Source organism: Spermophilus citellus, assembly GCF_964194105.1.
Source record: "Spermophilus citellus genome assembly, chromosome: X".
Classification (NCBI taxonomy): domain Eukaryota; kingdom Metazoa; phylum Chordata; class Mammalia; order Rodentia; family Sciuridae; genus Spermophilus; species Spermophilus citellus.
This window is the reverse complement of record NC_138190.1, coordinates 875,320-896,687: the sequence shown is the minus strand read 5'-3', so window position 1 is coordinate 896,687 and position 21,368 is coordinate 875,320. Positions and strand designations below refer to the sequence as shown.

The window sequence follows — 21,368 nt, the reverse complement described above, 5'->3', positions numbered from 1 at the left end:
TTCCATAATGGAAAGATATTTTTTCTTATGTAAAAATACATCAAATTGAGATCAATGGTCCAAATTCATTTTTATCCATTGAATCAGCTGAAAGTACCTTTCTAGAAGCCCATGTCACAATGTTTTCACTTGCTTCGCTTTTCTTATATTCCCTCCAAATCATGCAGTCTTCATTTCAGCAGCACTTACAATATCAAGAAATATGCTCTCCAAGAAAAAAAAAATCTGTTCCAACCCATTGTCCCATTTGGTCAACTCAATTTTGGCTGAATGAAATTTGTCTTTACCTCAGACTACAAGTAAAAACAAATTATAAATCACAGCAAGTAACAGATGACACAAACACAGTTCTAAATGGGGGCATGTTCCAGGGAGCATAATACATCCAGGGAGCCCTGCAGTCTTCCCCTGGGTGGGCACAGGACAGGTCAATGGAGGTCCTTAAAGCACACTATCACAGCTATCAGAACCCAAGTTCTCTGCTGGAGGCCCTCTCTCCTACTGGCAGGGTACCCAGGGTGTGGGCAGAGTATACCAGGGTTCCACACGACAGAGGGCGTAGTCCACCCTGTGGCACACACCAGGTTGACCCTGGGGTCCAGTGTACCAAGACTCTACAGCAGGAGGATATGCCAAACATGCAGGATACACCATGTCGACCTGTGCAGAGTGGGGTCTGGCAGGAGTCCATGAGGCTAAGAGGGGATATGTTTCCTGGTGTCCACAAAGGCCGTCAGGAAAGAGGAATGTGAGTGTGGAGAACTGAAGGGTCTCTGAGCTCAGGCAGTGCAGGGAAGAAGGTGGCAGTGAAGAGCAGATCCAGGCATGACTGGGTGGTCATGGCCCAGGAAGTTAATCAGACCCAGGAGTAAATGGGCATCCATAAAAGTGCCTCCTGCTCCACAGTCATTAATAGACCCCAGGACCAGCAATGTCCAAGCCTCTTGGGCACAATGACCCCAGCAGAGCACAGCAAGAACACCCAGAAGTTTATATCAACATGCAAAACCCCTTGCAGTACAGGGCAAGCACTGGAAAGATGGACCCTGGAAATTTACTGGCTGTAGGGTCAAGAGGGGTATTGCCTTCATGAAGGCTGACCACCTCCAGGGTCCTACACCCACTGTGGACTTCAAATGGGTCATGACTGCTGGTAAGGAAGCTCTAAAGTGTCTGGGAGCCTTGAAACTAGTGCTCCAGAATCCCATCAGAGACCCTGCTGTTAATGTTAAAAGAAAAATTCCTGGCTACCATGTGAAATTTTTTGCCAGCTGAGGCTGAATTAGTGATGTGGGGCATATGAGGCTGGATGCCTGGGGAAGACTCAGGAAGCAGAGTCATTGACAGCAGGGCTCAGAAGGGTATCACCTAAGATTTTCTGTACCTTTATGTTGGAATTTTATTATCTTTACACCCGGGGTAAGGAGGGGTGGAGGTTTATTCATTTTTATTTTTTTTTGTAGGAGTCTACATAAAAATTTTTTTGGTTGTTCAAGAAAGTGTATTTTTAATCATTTTTGAGATTATTCACATGTCTTCCAAGCTTTACTAGAAAAGAAGCAGTCATATAATTACATATTCATTCTAACGCATATTGAGTTCTTTGCAAATCTTTTTTTTCTGATATTTGTTTTAAAGAACATTATGGTGAGGGTCTCTGAAGAAGCTTACTTAAGATTCTTAGGTGCAGAAGGGGGCACCAATACATTAGGACATTCAACTGGGGCCCTCCTTACCTAGTTTTGATCACATGCTGTGTATGAAGAAAATCATGACACGATGGTTCCAGGGCTACTGAGGTTCCCTGAACACAGAGAGAAGTCCAGCCTGGGTTTTCCGGCATATTCCACCTAAGTATTAATCATGGTGATAAAAGCTAAATTGGATGTCAGTGGTTAAAATTCCCTGCTGTTAAAGAGGTTTAAGAAGAAACGGACCAGATGAAAACATGGAGGAAAACCTGCAGTGCTGCATCTACTTACGTGGTCATCAGTGGGTCCACACACACAGCAGCAGCAAACTCACCACCTGAGCAAGGGGAGTGCTCACTGCTAGAGCACCTGTCTAGCAGGCACAAGGCAAGATTGGGTCCCTGGTACCAGGGAATGAGAAGAAATAGAAAGCAACTCAATTAAGTACAGAGCAAAGTATATTTGGAGAAGATGCCTCTCCTAACAATACATACAAATTACAACTTTTATAATGCCCTTTAATGTGCCTACTTACAACACAACACATGAGACTTAGAAGAAACACGAGTGACACAGTGGTGGTCCCAGAGTCATCAACAGGCCAATAAGGCACCAAGGAAAAGGAAGAGGCCAGTTGCAGGGCACAAAGGGTCACATCTCTATGGTCCCAGCATCTAGGAGGCTGAAGCAGGGTGACCACAAGTTTGAGGCCAGCGTCACCCCATCTCAAAAAATAACAATAAAAGAGCTAGGGGGAAGCTCAGTAGTGGAGAACTCCTGGGTGAAATCTGAAGGAAAGAAGGGAGCAAAGGAGGAAAAAAGAGATATTTAGCCAATCTGCCAAGAATGCTGAAGTGCACAGGCCCCAACTCACATACACAATGTGTAAGCAAACTTTAGAAAGACACAAAAGAATAAGTTGAGAAGACATGACGTAATAATTGATTTTTGAGAAAAAAAAATAGTGGGCAGCAATGTTGTGAGAAAAGTCAAAGAAATCAATAGTTACATTACACAGAGAGGATGAAAGAACTGCACTAAGGAGAATATGTAGTAAAGGGTGACTTGATCTTGTACATGCGTGTGCACGTGAATATGGGTGTGCATGTGTGGGTGGCACAACTCAGCCCTCTCAGGTGTTTGCTTTTGTAGTTTCACTTGGTGCTTTAGATAACACTCACATGAGCACCAGGGCACGTTCCATAGTCTCTGTGACTCTGCAAAGTTGATTATCTGGTGTCTGGTGCACAGAGGGAACAAAAAAATGTCTGTTAAAAAAATTTCTGGGGGCTGGGGATGTGGCTTAAGCGGTAGCGTGCTCGCCTGGCATGCGTGCGGCCCGGGTTCGATCCTCAGCACCACATACCAACAAAGATGTTGTGTCCGCCGAGAACTAAAAAATAAATATTAAAAATTCTCTCTCTCTCTTGCACTCTCTCTCTCTCTCTCTCCTCTCTCACTCTCTCTTTAGAAAAAAAAATTTCTGTAAGGAGAAGAGGAAAATGGCGGCAGGAAGTGAGTAAGCCTCTCCGTGCTCCGCGCCCCGCGCAGTGGCGTCTGAAAAGCTGAGACAGACAGCTGCGACTCAGCATTAATTCATCCGGCTGAGGCGGCTGGTCAGCCCTTCCCATCCTACGGAGGTGGATGCCTGCCGGGCCTTCGTGGGTAGTGGCCGCAGGGTCCAGGCGGGGCTTGGGAGAGACAGTGGGGACCCGCCCGTTGCGTTGGTCGCCCGGCAGGGGGAGGCGAACTGTCGCTGTTTGCGGGGGACACCACTGTGGCGGAGGGCTGGTGTCGCAGGACTGTAGCGGAGGAGATAACTTCATTGAAGCCTGCTGCTACAGGTGTGTGGTCCCCTGGCTTTCCCTCTCCATGCATCGGGGAAACCTTAAGGGCCCCTCCCAGCTCTCCCGTGAGTGCTACAGCCAGCCCGAGGGAGTCAGAGGTGGTGCGGCCCCGCAGTGCGAGACTGTCGCTCCCGACAGGGCTGACTGCTGAGGTCTCTTGCACCAGCTACGGGGGAGTGGCTACCAGTGAGCAAGTAAAATTCGCTGAGGATTCTCAGCCCCAAACTCTACAAACTTAGGGTCTGAGGGAATGGCAAACTGGAAGAGTGTGCCCAGTTGTTCATGAAAACAGGGATCCCGGGAGCAGCAGACCTGGCCTGTAGCCAGTACTGTGGTGAGAGGGGCCTGGCTAGAGGAAAAGTGGAAGTGATTGGACACAAGAGGAGGCCATAGGCACTCAGGATTGGAGACTTGCCCAGTCTGGGAGGAGCTTCTGCACAGGGATTGGTTCCCGCGTACTGACAGGAGAGACTTGACCTGGTGGGCACAGCGCCACCTAGTGGAAGAGAAGTTAATCAAACTCTAAGACTGCATTTATTAGTTTTTTTTTTTTAATTTGGGTTTTTCTTTCATCTTCATTTTTCTATCTTGTTTTTAATTTTAATTTTTTTAATTATTATTATTTTTTAAATTTTTTTCTTTTTTTAGTTCCTATTTCTTTCTTCTTTTGTCTTTTCATTATTCTTATCCCCCCTTACTTTTATTCTACCTGCCTACTCTCATTCTCCTTAGTGACTTCTTCCCTTCCCTTCTAATACTTTTCCTCCCAAGCATCAAATAAATTTATAGGAATAAACAGTAACTCAGCAGTCAAACAGAACAACAAGCAACATGAGCAGCTTCAAGAAACAAGGAAGAAAAGGAGTACAAACAATGCAGGACAACCTAAATATTCAGGAGGACCTAGAGTCATCAGAAATATGGTCATATAAAGACCTCAAGGAACACCTTAGACAGATGGAATGGAACCTTAAAGAGGATACAAGACAGCAAATTCAAGCAGCGAAAGAACACATTGAGAATGAATTATATAAACAACTAAAAGAAGGAGTTAAGCATCTTTATCAGGAGATAGAGATTATAAAAAATAATCAAACAATAATTCTAGAAATGAAGGAAACGATAAACCAAATTAAAAACTCAATTGAGAGTATCACTAACAGAGTGGAGCAAGTAGAAACCAGAACGTCAGATAATGAAGACAAAATATACCATCTTGAAAAGAGTCTAGCCAACGCAGAAAGGCTGGTAAAAAAATCACGAAAAAAAACATCCAAGAGTTATGGGATAACATGAAGAAACCAAACTTACGAGTCATTGGGATAGAAGAAGGTACAGAGATTCAAACCAAGGGAATGAGAAATCTGCTGAATGAAATAATTACAGAAAACTTTCCAGAAATAAAAAAGGAATCAGATATACAAATTGAAGATGCATACAGGACACCGAGCACACAAAATCACAGTAGACCAACGCCAAGACACATTGTTATGAAGATATCCAATATACAGAACAAAGAGAAAATATTAAAAGCTACAAGAGAAAGGAGACAGATTACATTTAGGGGTAAACCAATACGGTTAACAACGGATTTTTCATCACAGACACTGAAAGCAAGAAGGTCATGGAACAATGTATTTCAAACACTGAAAGACAATGGATGCCAACCAAGAATTCTGTATCCAGCAAAATTAAGCTTCAGGTATGACAACGAAATAAAGATCTTTCATGATAAACAAAAGTTAAAAGAATTTGCAGCCAGAAAACCAGCATTGCAAAGCATTTTGAGAAAAACACTACACGAGGAAGAAATGAAAAACAATAACCAAAACCATCAGTGGGAAGTGCCTCAGTAAAGACAGAGGGCGAGGGGAAAGATAATCACGGAGAAACAAACTAAATTTTTTTTTTAAAAAAGGATAAACAATCAAACATGGATGGAAGTTCAAACCATATATCAATAGTAACTCTGAATGTTAATGGCCTAAACTCTCCAATACAGCGACATAGGCTGGTATCATGGATTAAAAAAACAAATCCAACAATATGCTGCCTCCAGGAGACACATCTGATTGGAAAAGACACACACAGGCTGAAGGTGAAAGGATGGGAAAAAATATACCATGCACACAGTTCTCATAAGCAAGCAGGAGTGGCCATCCTCATATCGAATAAAATCGACTTCAAGACTAAGTTAATCAAAAGGGATAAAGAAGGTCATTATATACTGTTAAAAGGAACCATTCACCAACAAGACATAAAAATTATCAATATTTATGCACCAAACAATGGTGCTGCGACATTCGTAAAACAAATTCTCCTCAACTTCAAGAATCAAATAGACCACAACACAATAATTATGGGTGACTTCAACACACCTCTCTCACCATTGGACAGATCCTCCAAACAAAAATTGAATAAAGAAACTATAGAACTCAATATCACAATCAATAACCTAGACTTAACTGACATATATAGAATATATCAACCATCAAATGGATATACTTTTTTCTCAGCAGCACATGGATCCTTCTCAAAAAAAGACCATATATTATGCCATAGGGCAACCCTCAGTAAATATAAAGGGGTGGAGATAATACCATGCATTTTATCTGATCATAATGGAATGAAACTGGAAATCAATGATAAAAGAAGGAAGGAAAAATCCTACATCACATGGAAAATGAACAATATGTTATTGAATGATCAATGGGTTACAGAAGACATAAAGGAGGAAATCAAAAAATTCTTAGAGATAAATGAAAATACAGACACAACATATCGGAATCTATGGGACACAATGAAAGCAGTCTTAAGAGGAAAATTCATCGCCTGGTGGTCATTCCTCAAAAAAAGAAAAAACCAACAAATAAATGAGCTCACACTTCATCTCAAAGCCCTAGAAAAGGAAGAGCAAAACAACAGCAAAGGTAGCAGAAGGCTAGAAATAATTAAAATCAGAGCAGAAATCAATGAAATTGAAACAAAAGAAACTATTGAAAAAATTAACAAAACTAAAAGTTGGTTCTTCGAAAAAATAAATAAGATCGACAGACCTTTAGCCATGCTAACGAAGAAAAGAAGAGAGAGAAATCAAATTACTAACATACGGGATGAAAAAGGCAATATCACAACAGATGCTACAGAAATACAGAAGACAATTAGAAATTATTTTGAAAACCTATATTCCAACAAAATAGAAGATAGTGAAGACATCGATAAATTTCTTAAGTCATATGATTTACCCAGACTGAGTCAGGAGGATACACACAATTTGAACAGACCAATATCAATGGATGAAATTGAAGAAGCCATCAAAAGACTACCAACCAAGAAAAGCCCAGGACTGGATTGGTATACAGCGAAGTTTTACAAAACCTTTAAAGAAGAATTAATACCAATACTTTTCAAGTTATTTCAGGAAATAGAAAAAGAGGGAGCTCTTCCAAATTCATTGTATGAGGCCAACATCACCCTGATTCCGAAACCAGACAAAGACACCTCAAAGAAAGAAAACTACAGACCAATATCTCTAATGAACCTAGATGCAAAAATCCTCAATAAAATTCTGGCGAATCGAATACAAAAACACATCAAAAAAATTGTGCACCATGATCAAGTAGGATTCATCCCTGGGATGCAAGGATGGTTCAACATACGGAAATCAATAAATGTTATTCACCACATCAATAGACTTAAAGATACGAACCATATGATCATCTTGATAGATGCAGAGAAAGCATTTGACAAAGTACAGCATCCCTTTATGTTCAAAACATTAGAAAAATTAGGGATAACAGGAACTTACCTTGACATTGTAAAAGCTATCTATGCTAAGCCTCAGGCTAGCATCATTCTGAATGGACAAAAGTTGAAGGCATTCCCTCTAAAATCCGGAACAAGACAGGGATGCACTCTATCTCCACTTCTATTCAATATAGTTCTCGAAACACTGGCCAGAGCAATTAGACAGACGAAAGAAGTTAAAGGCATAAAAATAGGAAAGGAAGAACTTAAATTATCGCTATTTGCAGATGACATGATTCTATACCTAGAAGACCCAAAAGGGTCTACAAAGAAACTACTAGAACTAATAAATGAATTCAGCAAAGTGGCAGGATATAAAATCAACACGCATAAATCAAAGGCATTTCTGTATATCAGCGACAAAACTTCTGAAATGGAAATGAGGAAAAACACTCCATTCACAATATCCTCAAAAAAAAAAATAAAATACTTGGGAATTAACCTAACAAAAGAGGTGAAAGATTTATATAATGAAAACTACAGAACCCTAAAGAGAGAAGTTGATGAAGATCTTAGAAGATGGAAAAACATACCCTGTTCATGGATAGGCAGAACTAACATCATCAAAATGGCGATATTACCAAAAGTTCTCTATAGGTTTAATGAAATGCGAATCAAAATCCCAATGGCATATCTTGTAGAAATTGACAAAGCAATCATGAAATTCATATGGAAAAATAAAAGACCCAGAATAGCAAAAGCAATTCTAAACAGGAAGTGTGAATCAGGTGGTATAGTGATACCAGATTTCAAACTATATTACAGAGCAATAGTGACAAAAACAGCATGGTACTGGTACCAAAACATGCGGGTGGACCAATGGTTTAGAATAGAGGACATAGAGACTAATCCACAAAGTTACAACTATCTTATATTTGATAAAGGGGCTAAAAGCATGCAATGGAGGATGGATAGCATCTTCAACAAATGTTGTTGGGAAAACTGGAAATCCATATGCAACAAAATGAAACTGAATCCCTTTCTCTCGCCATGCACAAAAGTTAACTCAAAATGGATCAAGGAGCTTGATATCAAACCAGAGACTCTGCATCTGATAGAAGAAAACGTTGGCTCCGATCTACAGATTGTGGGGTCGGGCTCCAAATTAATTCCTTAATAGGACACCCATAGCACAAGAGTTAACAACAAGAATCAACAAATGGGACTTAATTAAACTTAAAAGATTTTTTCTCAGCAAGAGAAACAATAAGAGAGGTAAATAGGGAGCCTACATCCTGGGAACAAATTTTTACTCCTCACACTTCAGATAGAGCCCTAATATCCAGAGTATACAAAGAACTCAAAAAATTAGACAATAAGATAACAAATAACCCAATCAACAAATGGGCCAAGGACCTGAACAGACACTTCTCAGAGGAGGATATACAATCAATCAACAAGTACATGAAAAAATGCTCACCATCTCTAGCAGTCAGAGAAATGCAAATTAAAATCACCATAAGATACCATTTCACTCCAGTAAGATTGGCAGCCACTATGAAGTCAAACAACAACAAGTGCTGGCGAGGATGTGGAGAAAAGGGTACACTTGTACATTGCTGGTGGGACTGCAAATTGGTGCGGCCAATCTGGAAAGCAGTTTGGAGATTCCTGGGAAAGATGGGAATGGAACCACCTTTTGACCCTGCTATTGCCCTTCTCAGACTATTCCCTGAAGACCTTAAAAGAGCATGCTACAAGGATACTGCCACATCAATGTTCATAGCAGCACAATTCACAATTGCTAGACTGTGGAACCAACCCAGATGCCCCTCAGTAGATGAATGGATAAAAAATGTGGCATCTATACACAATGGAGTACTATGCAGCAATAAAAAAGACAAAATCATAGAATTTGCAGGGAAATGGACGGCACTAGAGCAGATTATGCTTAGTGAAGCTAGCCAATCCCTAAAAAACAAATACCAAATGTCTTCTTTCATATAATGAGAACAAATATGAACAGAGCAGGGAGGAAGAGTAGGAAGAAAAGAGTAACACTAATCAGTGAAATGAGATGGGAGGGAAAGGGAGAGATGAGGAAAATTGCATGGAAATGAAGGGAGACCCTCATTGCTATACAAATTTACATATAAGAAGTTGGGAGGGGAATGGGAAAATAAACAAGGAGAGAAATCAATTACACTAGATGGGGTAGAGATAGAAGAAGGGAGGGGAGGGGAGGGGGGATAGTAGGGGATAGGATAGGTAGCAGAATGCAACAATTACTAATAGGGCAGTAGGTAAAAGTATGGATGTGTAACCGACGTGATTCTGCAATCTGCATTTGGGGTAAAATTGGGGGTTCATAACCCACTTCAATCTAATGTATGAAGTATGATATGTCAAGAGCTTTGTAAAGTTGTGAACAACCAATAAAAAAAATTTCTGTAATACTCATGTTGATTACTTACGTTTCATTTTATCATAAGATCTTAATACAAATGAATAGTTTTTTCCCTTAAATATTAAAACAATTCTCCCACCCTCTTTTCAACAAAAATTATTGAAAATAAAGTTTTTCAAAATGGACTTCAGTTTAGTCCAACTGGAAATATAAAAATTTGGGGTATAAGCTGTGAATTAATGTCTTTGTGATGCTCAGAATCATTGTACAATCTTAGAGCATTAAGGGCATTAGTATACATAAACACAGTAAAAAGGAATTCTTGCCTATGAATCAATTAAGACTTGGAAACTCTACAAAAACCAGGCATATATTGATTTACATCAAAGTCTCAAGAAACATCAAGGAGCCAGGCATGATAGCACATCTGTAATCCCAGTGGCTATAGAATGAGAATCACAAGTTCAAACCCAGCCTCACCAACATACTGAGGCCCTTGGAAAGAATTTATAAAATACTTCAATCAAAATTTTAAAAAAATAAATAAAAAGAGGTAGGGATGGGATCAGGGCTTATGCACTTCAGATATGATGGTGGTGGTGATGATGATGACAATAATTATAATAGTAATGTTTATTTTCTTTGGCCCTCAATTCTATGACCCTGGTAATTATATTTAAAACTTCTCACAGTTTTTAATTTTTTCACAACATATATAAGAGTCATAAGATATATGAGGAGACAGAAAATATCATATTATTCACAAACCTGGAAAAAGTTATTTTTAATTATGAGACCAGAGTCATAAAATATCATTTGATTGTTTTTTTTTTCTTTATAAAGAGAGAGTGAGGGAGTGAGAGAGGAGAGAGAGAGAGAGAGAGAGAGAGAGAGAGAGAGAGAGAGAGAGAGAATTTTTAATATTTATTTTTTAGTTCTCGGCGGACACAACATCTTTGTTGGTATGTGGTGCTGAGGATCGAACTCGGGCCGCACGCATGCCAGGCGAGCGCGCTACCACTTGAGCCACATCCCCAGCCCATAAAATATCATTTGTTTGCTAAGGTCTTTAGTGGAAAAAAAATGGGCAATATGAGAGAAATTGGACTCAAGGGAAGAAGATAGATGAAAACTCTAAAAAAAAATTAAAAAGCTGCCAATACAGGTTCATACATTTTAACTACAAATATTTTGTACTATTCTATAACATACTTCTATGTACAAAATCATACTACACACTAGCTTTTGCGCACACACACACACACACACAGAGTAAAATATAAGATTATGTCATCATATGGGAGAGTTGAGTACAGATCAACAAATATAGAGAGAAAAATTAAATCTAACAAGAAGAGATATTTAACAGGGAGAAACATGTTGCTTTCACATCTTCATGCTGATACAATTCCTACACCGACTCCAGGGTGCATTCTCCTTACCTCTGAATACAAAGAAATGAAGGCACACACCCTTTTTAAACACCTACACTGGTTTTCTCAGAAAAAGAGGATTCTTGCTGAAGGGGTTGCATGACTATAATTCCACTGGAAAAGTAGGCTGAGGCAAGGAACCTCAAGTTCAAAGTCAACCTCAGGAACATAGTGAGGACCGAAGAAATTCAGTGAGACCATGTCTAAATAGTTGAAAAAAAAACACAACTAGAATGTGGCTCAGTGGTTAAGTGTCTCTGGGTTGAATCACTGATACCAAAAAAAAAAAAAAAGTAAAAGAAATTAAAATAAAAAATTCTCAAGTCTAAATGGATCTGAAGGGCTGGGAATGTGCCTCCAGCGGTAGCGCGCACGCCTAGCGAGCGTGTGGCCCGGGTTCGATCCTCAGCACCACATACAAGCAAAGATGTTGTGTCCGCCGAGAACTAAGAAAAAATAAATGTTAAAATTCTCTCTCTCTCTCTGTCCCCCTCTCTCTCTCTAAAAATAAATAAATAAATAAATAAATAAATGGATCTGAAACAACTGAAGGTCTCACCACATTTTTATATACAAGGCTTTTCTCCAGAGTGAGTTCTTCCATGATGTTCAAAAAGAACATGGAAAAGTGAAAGTGTCATCACATTGTTTAAAGAACAGAAGGGTTATCCCTGATGTGAATCCCTTAATGTCTTTGAAGGAAACCATGAAAGCTGAATACTGCCCCACATGCCTTTTCCACAGGATTTTCCACAGTATGAGTCCTTTCATACAACTGAACAAAACTGAAACACTTGAACACTTACTTGCATATGATTTATTCATTTTGGCATGAATCTTTCCAGAAGAGTCTTCCCAGAACTTATAAAAAACTTGGAAAATTAGAAAACTTCCCACATTAATCACATTCTCAGGGCTTCCCTCTGTATTGTCATATATGAGAAGGAAAGCAAGACTGGGATTGGAAGCTGACAGAATGTACACAATCTTCCTCATTCTGAGGGTTTGTTATCCAGTGTGAGTGAAATGACTTTGAAGGCAACAGGAAAAATGGAATGATTATCAAAATTCTTCACATTTAATGCTTTATTCAGTTGAATGTAGTAGAGTTTGCTTTTAATCTCAGAGACTCGGGGTCTGAGGCAGAAGGATCACAAATGTGAAGACAAACTCAGAACCTAAGCAAGGTTCTAAGGAACTCTGCAAGTCCCTGTCTCAAAATACAAAGGAAAACGTTGTGGCTCAGTGATAGATGACCCCCAAACTAAATCCCCAGTACTATTTATAGGTAGGTAGGTAGTTAGGTAGGTAAGTAGGTAGGTAGATAGATAGATAGATACATTTGGACATGTGAGCACTTTCTTCTCTGAATTTGACAAGAAATATTGATTTACAACACTTCACATTCAAAGAATTTTTCTACAGAAAACTTACTACATGTTAAAGAGTGAAACATTATTAACAGAAGACTTTGCCAATTGTTTTCATGAGTACGATTTCTCTGCACTATGGGATCCTTCATGTAAGTGAAGCTGAGCAGATGTAACAAAGGCTTTTCCACATTGTTTACAACCATAGAGCTTCTCTCCAATATGTGTTCTCCCATGTCTCTGAAGGTCACTGGAACTAGCAAAGGCTTTGCCACATTGCTCACACTCATAGGGCTTTTCTCCAGTATGAGTTTTTTCAAGTTTGGGAAGGTAACTGGAACTAGCAAAGAAATTGCCACACTGCTTACATTCATAGGGCTTCTCCCCATTTATGTGTTCTTCTATGTCTGGAAAGGCTACTGTATGCAGCAAAGCCTTTGCCACACTGCTCACATGCATAAGGTCTCTCTCCAGTATGAATTCTTTCATGTAAGTGAAGGAAAGAGGGACGAGCAAAGGCTTTGCCACACTGCTTACATGCATAAGGCTTCACCCCAGTATGAATTGTTTTATGTGAATGAAGGCCAGAGAAACTACTGAAGGCTTTTCCACACTGCTTACACTTATAGGGCTTCTCTCCAGTATGAATTCTTCCATGAATCTGAAGGAAACGGGATCTAACAAAGGCTTTCCCACACTGCTTACATTCATAGGGCTTTTCTCCAATATGAGTTTTTTCATGTGAGTGAAGCTCACTGGATCTAGTAAAGGCTTTGCCACACTGCTTACATTCATAGGGCTTCTCCCCAGTATGTGTTCTTTCATGTCTGCGAAGGCTATTGGACCTAGGAAAGGCTTTGCTACACTGCTTACATGCATAAGGCTTCTCTCCAGTATGAATTTTTTTATGTGAGTGAAGGCCAGAGAAACTACTGAAGGCTTTTCCACACTGCTTACATTCATAGGGCTTCTCTCCAGTATGTATTCTTCCATGAATCTGAAGAGAAGTGGATTTAGTAAAGGCTTTGCCACACTGCTTACATTCGTAGGGCTTCTCTCCAGTATGTGTTCTTCCATGTATTTGAAGGTAACTGGATGTAGAAAAGGCTTTTCCACACTGCTTACATTCGTAGGGATTCTCTCCAGTATGTGTTCTTCCATGAATCTGAAGGTAACTGCATGTAGAAAAGGCTTTTCCACACCACTTACATTCGTAGGGCTTCTCTCCAGTATGTGTTCTCTGATGTCTTCTAAATAAACTGGGGTAAGCAAAGTCTTTCCCACATACCTTACATTTGAAAGGTGCATTCCCCATGTGTGTGATCCTCTGCCTTTGAAGACTTGTGTGTGAAATAAAGGTTTCACGATCTTGTTTACATTCATAGAATTTCTCTCCATAATGAGTTCTTTCATGTCTTCTAAATAAAGAAGGGAAATGAAAGGCTTTCCCACATATGTCATATTGAAAAGGTTTACCTACACTGTGTGTTCTCATGTGTCTTTGAACACATGTGGAAGAAGTTGAGGCTTCACCACATTGTTGATATTCATACGGTTGCAACCCAGTATGAGTATCTTCATGTCCTTGAATGTCACTAGAATAACTGAAGACGTTCCCGCGTACTGTACTTTCATAAGGTCCCTCTCCAGTTTGTATTAACATTTGTGTGTGAACATTTTTTAGAGAAACCAGGGATTGCCTATAGTGTTTAAATTCACGTGGCTTCTCTTCACATTCCTCGTGGTTGTAGCATTTGTGTCCAGAGTGAGATGTGATGTGCCTATGAAGTAATAAAGGGCACATGAAGTCTTTGGCACACATATAATAACCACATGGATTTACTCTATTAAAATTTTTCTTTGTCCAGGTAAGAACTGGAATCTCATTGAAACTTTCCCCACACTATCTTCTTGGCCATTGAAGTTTACCACATGGCTTCTTTGAAGAATGACCAGCACATTATCAATGCTTGATTCATTCATGATTTTATACTAGGCTTACATTACTATCAACATCAGGTAAGGCGAGGTTTCCTGATGTGTTCAAATTGCCTCAAAATCAAGAAATTGAAAGGAAACAATCCTTTGCAATGCAGCTTCCCTATGGTGATTATCCAAATAGTGATATTCACATGAAATTTCATATACTTTTGGCATGCCAAGTACTTGGGAAAAAACTGCATATCTGTTACAGTTAAGTAAATATTTCTGGTAAAAAAAATCTTATAAGAATAAATATATTTCAAATTGTGCATACTTCTTGAGTTGGTCTATTTTAAAAATTATATGACCTTCTCAGATTCCCTCAAATACACCTCTTGCGGGTACAATTACCTTAGAATGCTCTCAGAATTTTTGATCTCATCTTCAATATTATTTCCATCCAATTTGTTTTCTAAAATGAGAAACCAGAACAATCTGTATGAATTCTTAGAACACAGAACTGCTTTGCCAAATTGTAGGTGCCTTTTATGTTGCAATAATCCAATAATGTATTCCTTGTTCATGTTGTATATAAATAACAAAAATAAACATGAGTTCTCTATTTGATTAATTTAAAAAACATCATTATTACCTATAGAAGCCAGGTATCTGAGGACTTCCAGCATCACATCTCTGTAAAGGTTCTTCTGGGAAGGATCCAGCAATGCCCACTCCTCCTGGGTGAAGTTCACATCCACATCCTCAAAGGTCACTGAGATCTAAAATATCCCACAAATGTTAACTGGAGGTCAGGAGAGATTGACAGCAGAAGAAATATGTACTCAACATGCTTGATGTCCACAGGATTCTATGAATTTTTTATTAATTCCATGGTTTGGTCCATCAAATCCTTCCTGCACTCAATTCCTCACAAACATTTCAACACTAGAATTGAGCCACTCAGAAGGCAAGCAACTAAGTGTTTTCCTCCCTTCCATTGGTGAGTTCACAGGAAGTAAGGCAGTATCATGAGTCACTTTGTTGGTTACACCTCTATTACATGTCCTAACAGCCTTCTCTGCAGTGGAGAGCTAATATTAGCATCCCCAATACTACTTACCCTTATGAAAGAAAGCTGACTGAGTATGAAATTGTTGCAATCACAGAACTCAGCAATTGAGAGAGATTCTGCCAACCACAGTGGGTCACTGTGCCTGCACTCTTAATATAGACAACACTGCATTCACTGATCTCGATTCTTTCTGAAAGTCTATTGTTCTTTCTTTAAGGAAATGCCTAGAACATGACCTCGGAGCATGGATCACAAAGAAGATTCCCCTAGAGATAGCATATAGACAAATTGACACTCGGGTTGCCACAATTTGTGAACTGGGGATTGTGTTATCTTGTGGGATTACACGAAGAGAACAACTAGATATTTGCAGGTGCATTTCTCCTTAACAAAGTTAATAAAATAGAAAACATGTGAGGCAAGCAAAGCTGGAGACGAAACCAGAGGCCGAACTCGGGATCTGACAAAATGGCCGGGCTGCCCCGCAGGATCATCAAGGAAACCCAGAGTTTGCTGGCAGAACCAGTTCCTGACATTAAAGCAGAACCAGATGAGAGCAACGCCCGTTATTTTCATGTGGTCATTGCTGGCCCCCAGGATTCCCCCTTTGAGGGAGGGACTTTTAAACTTGAACTATTCCTTCCAGAAGAATACCAATGGCAGCACCTAAAGTACGTTTCATGACCAAAATTTATCATCCTAATGTAGACAAGTTGGGAATAATATGTTTAGATACATTGAAAGATAAGTGGTCCCCAGCACTGCAGATCTGCACAGTTCTGCTATTGATCCAGGCTTTGTTAAGTGCTCCTAATCCAGATGATCCATTAGCAAATGATGTAGTGGAGCAGTGGAAGACCAACGAAGCCCAAGCCATAGAAACAGCTAGAGCATGGACTAGGCTATATGCCATGAATAATATTTAAATCGATCTGATCATCAAGTATGCATCACTTCTCCTGTTCTGCCAAGATTTCTTCCTTTTTTGTTTGCATTTAATGGACACAGTCTTAATAGAAACATTACAGAATAAAAGCCCAGACATCTTCAGTCCTTTGGTGATTAAATGCACATTAGCAAATCTATGTCTTGTCCTGTTTTATTGTTGTAAAGCATGAGCCGAGGCTAGAAATATCATCTGGATTGTTGCAAAACGTTTAAAAGCAGTGGCTCTCTGCTTTTATTCATTTCCCCCATCATGGTTTAAGTATAAAGCACTATGAATGAAGGTAGTTCTCAGGGTTAGCTGCCAGGGGTATGGGTGTGTTTATTTTTTATTTTATTTTTTTGAGGGGAAAGGTAGTTTCATTTTAATTTTATGGACTCCTTTCACTCCCCTTTATGGTGAGCTAATTGCATTGGTTAAAAGCAGCTAACCAGTTCTTTAGAATATGCTCTCTAGCTTAGTCTAACTTTATTTAGACTCTGTAAATGGACAAGCTTGATTGTTTGAATCAAAATGGGAACATTAAACAAACATCACAGCCCTCACTAATAACAGTGTGACTTTGCAGTAAGGTGTAGATTTCCCCCCTTCAAAAAAAGAAAAAAAAAGAAAGAAAGAAAGAAAAAACTTGTGACCATTTTGTATGGCTTGTCTGGAATTCTGTAAATCTTATGTTTTTTTTTTTTTTTAAAGAGAGAGTGAGAGAGGAGAAAGAATTTTTAATATTTATTTTTTAGTTCTTGGCGGACACAACATCTTTGTTGGTATATGGTGCTGAGGATCGAACCCGGGCCGCATGCATGCCAGACGAACGCGCTACCACTTGACCCACATCCCCAGCCCTGTTTTTTTTTAATGTTTATTTTTTTAGTTATTGGTGGACACAACATCTTTGTTTTGTATGTGGTGCTGGGGATCGAACCCGGGACGCACGCATGCCAGGTCAGCGCGCTACCGCTTGAGCCACATCCTCAACCAAATCTTACGTTTTAGTAAAATATTTTTTGTTATTCGACTTTGCCTTTGTACAGTTTATTTTACTGTGTTTATTTCATTTTCCCAATGTGACAATCGTATTTAAAAATTAAAAAACTCTGATGAAACACTGTTTTGGTATTCATCATCTGACAAATTGAATGGCAAGAGATTTTGCCAGTTTCTTTTCACTGATGCAAACTTATATTAAGAATTACTGAATGGATTATTTATAAATTGGCCCTGAGCATGCATAAAGCATCAGTGTCTGACTTTTTTTTAACCTCCTAGAAATTAAAAATAAATATTCATTGTCTGATTTAGTTAGGCTATCATTGGTATTGCCACAATGTTTGACAAATTACTGTACAGGAATTGTCACAGCAAAGAAAGCATTAGTGACTGACATGTAGGACTTTCACATGTCGGGCCACATTTTTACCTCAGATGTGGAGTATGACCTTTCTCTTGGTTCCTATCTTTAAACTTCCTATGTGGCCACTGGTGTGTGTTATTAGGAAACACCAATCTGGTATTCATTTGGGGTTTGCTGAGGCATTTGAGTCTTCCTTATAGACCTAAGAGTGTATCTCAAGCAAGCAGCTTGCATAAGTGTCATCAGAAAGGTTTCTTCCTTTGAGAGCATCAAATCTTAGTTAATGTGCTTTCACCTCCCTAGTATTTGCTTTGGAGCTCCTTTTATTCTTTAATTTGTTATTAGTAAATTTTTCTTCACTGACAGTTTCTTCCCTCACAAAACTGTTCTTTTCCACCTCTCTCCACATCCAATGCCTGATTCTTATTTTCAAGTCATAAATGTAGCCAGTCATAAATATGTAAATGTTAACCTTCACTTTGGAATCTTTTGTCTCTTGCAGTTTAAGGTAATGGATATTGTAGCCCCATCTGAATTTTCCTCACTCTTATTCTCATAATTTCTGGAGTTTCTGCAGAATGTGGTGTATTTTATTGTGCTCCTATGTAAGATGAAGAATTATCTATTAAAATTACGTTTTCAACATTCAGAAAAAAAAAGAAAACATGCACAATGATTAATAAACACAAAAATGTAATGATTTCTCAAGGTTACTGTCAAAGCAGAATGAGGTAAGTTGAAAGATGGAACATGTCTTACATATAACTCAATGACCCAAAGATGTCACCTTGTCCAAACAACAACATTGCAAAGTTTTATAAGTCTCAAAACATTTTTCTTAATGAACAGCAGACACGAATTTCTAAATCTCACAGCAACAGTGAATGTGCAAGGATTGTCAATAACCTACTGAAAAGCAGTCACTTCACTACCATAAGATCATGTTCCACATAGCCATGTTCCCCTCAAGGACACTTTGGTCAAGAGTGGGCCACATGTGCACTGGTGTCTCTTGTGAAAGAATTTTCTCCTGCCTATAATGATGGTGGTTCAAACAAACCTAAGAAAGAAGCATTTCCAGGGTGTGTAAAGAAACAGGGTTGCAACCCAGAATCCTCACCTATCTAACACAGTTTGGGTGTGAAACACGCCACTCCATGTACAATCATAACACTACTATGATGTCTGCTCCATGATGGAACAGCCAAAAACATCACCTACCAGAAGGTGCCCCTGCCACTGACATACAACCATTCTCAAGGACTTAAAACATGTGATATCCTAAGCAGCACAGTATCAGCAGAGGTGAGCAAGAGACCATGAGGAAGGCTTCAGTGGGCTGGCCTTCACAGCATGGAAAGATGAGTGAGAGCAGGTGTCTTGGATACAGATCACAATGATGGTCCAGGAAAATTGGAATCTGGGTGGCCAAAGGCACTATATCCTCAATTCTGTAGACAAAAATCCATTTACTATACATTCAAATGTAAAACACTAAAACATATTTAATGAGCTTACAAGAAATGTTATTTTATTTATTTATAGGGCACTTAATGACTGAGCCACAACCCCAGCACATATGCCATTTTGACACAGTACTCAAAAACTTCCTCAGGGAATTGTGAGAGGCTGAGGTTAGCATTTAAATTTATAATTCTTCTGCCTCATCCTCCAAGGCTGCTAGGAATACAATCATGTGCCATTGAACCTGTGGAAATTTACATTTGTAGAAGAACATGTTATACAATTCCCTAATGATTAGAAGAAAGAAAACAAATTCAACACTCAGAGCAAAATGACACAACAGGGAGCCTGGAATCATCTCAGTACAGCCATGAAATAGAACAGAAGTGGAAACCAAGCCAAACCATCAGAACAACAATGTCATCATGCCCCAAAGCCCTGAAAGTTTCCCAACAGCTCCGTGAAGCAGTCATATGGAAGAGTGCAGTGCAGCAACCATGGTTTGACCTTCATGATCCCTTCAGCCTGACCCTCTATGACTCCAGACTACACACATCACATCTTCTTCCATTTTGGGCAATTCATACTAAAATCACCATGGAAATATATATTTTTTAAATATTTTGTTTTTTAATTGTAATTGAACTCAATACCTTTATTTATTCATTTATTTTTTAAAATGTGGTACTGAGGATTGAACGCATGGCCTCAAATGTACTAGGTGAGTGTTCTACCACTGAGCCACAACCCCAGCTCAACCATGGAAATATATTAACGCCTAAAACCAACTCTCAATCTTCTACATCAGGAGTAATCACTATAAAAAATAGGCAGAAATTCCTTAAAAGGATTTAAGTAAACAAACAGCCTGCAAATAGCAAGAAAGCAAACTATTGTCTACCCACTCAACCATCACCTAAAATTTGACCAAGAAAGCTTCAGAGAGTTTCTTTTAAAAATCAGGTTTTAAAAACACCCAGGTCTAGGAAGCTGAGGCAGGAGGTTCTCAAGTTCAATGCCAGCCTTAGCATCTTAGTTAGGCCCTAAGCAGGTTGGTAAATCCTGAATGAAAGTTAACAAAAATAAAAGTTAAGGGGGAAGGTGCTGGGGATTTGGTTCAGTGGTTAAGCACCCCAGGATTTACTCCACAGTATGCCCCCCCAAATAAAACCACGGTATACTGATGAAACAAGGAAGTTCACACAGACTAGGAGGAAACATTAAAAAGAGGACCATGACCCACATGCTCAGCACTGGATGCTCTCCAGGTGGGAATCTGCAGAGCAAAGGCACAGCAGAGTTTTAAATAGCACCACTGTGTGTTAAAGCACAGGCCCCAGCACAACTACTCACAAAAAACAGACAAGTAAGGTTTTGCTGTTTCTACTGTTATTCTCTAGTTTCTGGTGTACGAAAAAATGAGGCCAAGGGACACTGAGATCTGGCATCAACAGTTTATTAGTGGCACTACAGCCCAGAAAAATAATTCCCAAAGTGTGAGCCCAGAGAACATCAGAGCTTTTACTTTTATACATAAACAAGCTTTGAGGACATCAAGAAAGAAAATTGGGGCAACATATTGGAGAGTGAATTTTTTATTTCTTATATAGGAACAAGCTTGCCAATGGCCTAAAGACTCATACACATTTGGGACTTTTACTATGCTCAATCTGAAGAGGGATTGTTCTTTCTCTGCTACTTTGTTGGCTGCATCTGCTACTGCATTATAGGTTCCTGCAGCTGTGGCCAGCCCTCATGGTGAAATGTCAGAGACCACAGCTGGTGGGTGTCAGTCTGCAAAACCACAGCCTATCAGCTTTGAAACAACTACAGTTTTCACTTTGTTGGATGATCTAGCATTCAGGGAAATTTTTCAAAGGAGCTGAATACAAAATAATTTGCTAAACATAGCTCAGACACCTAGTCTCTAGGCAAAGGCATGAAGCCTTCAACAAACAGAAACCACAGAATAGGAAAAAAGGAAGAAACACATTTTCTTTTCTTTTTATTTTTTAGTTGTTGATGGAACCTTTTTCAGTTGTATGTGTGTTGAGAATCAAACCCAGTGCCTCATGAAGGCTAGGCAAGCACTCTACCACTGAGCCACAACCCCAGCC

The 21,368-nt window shown here is 39.3% G+C and overlaps 2 pseudogenes across 2 annotated transcripts in view; both read left to right on the top strand.

The window, feature by feature from the left end:
- Positions 1–15,926: 15,926 nt before the first annotated feature.
- Positions 15,927–17,108, top strand: LOC308639072 (ubiquitin-conjugating enzyme E2 N-like; annotated as a pseudogene). The gene has a single exon. The product of its transcript is annotated as a ubiquitin-conjugating enzyme E2 N-like (transcript).
- Positions 16,085–21,368, top strand: part of LOC308639073 (ubiquitin-conjugating enzyme E2 N-like) — an 89,431-nt pseudogene continuing 84,147 nt past the window's right edge. Inside the window, exon 1 of the transcript XR_014024279.1 lies at positions 16,085–16,161. The product of XR_014024279.1 is annotated as a ubiquitin-conjugating enzyme E2 N-like (transcript). The remainder of the gene's footprint in view (positions 16,162–21,368) is intronic.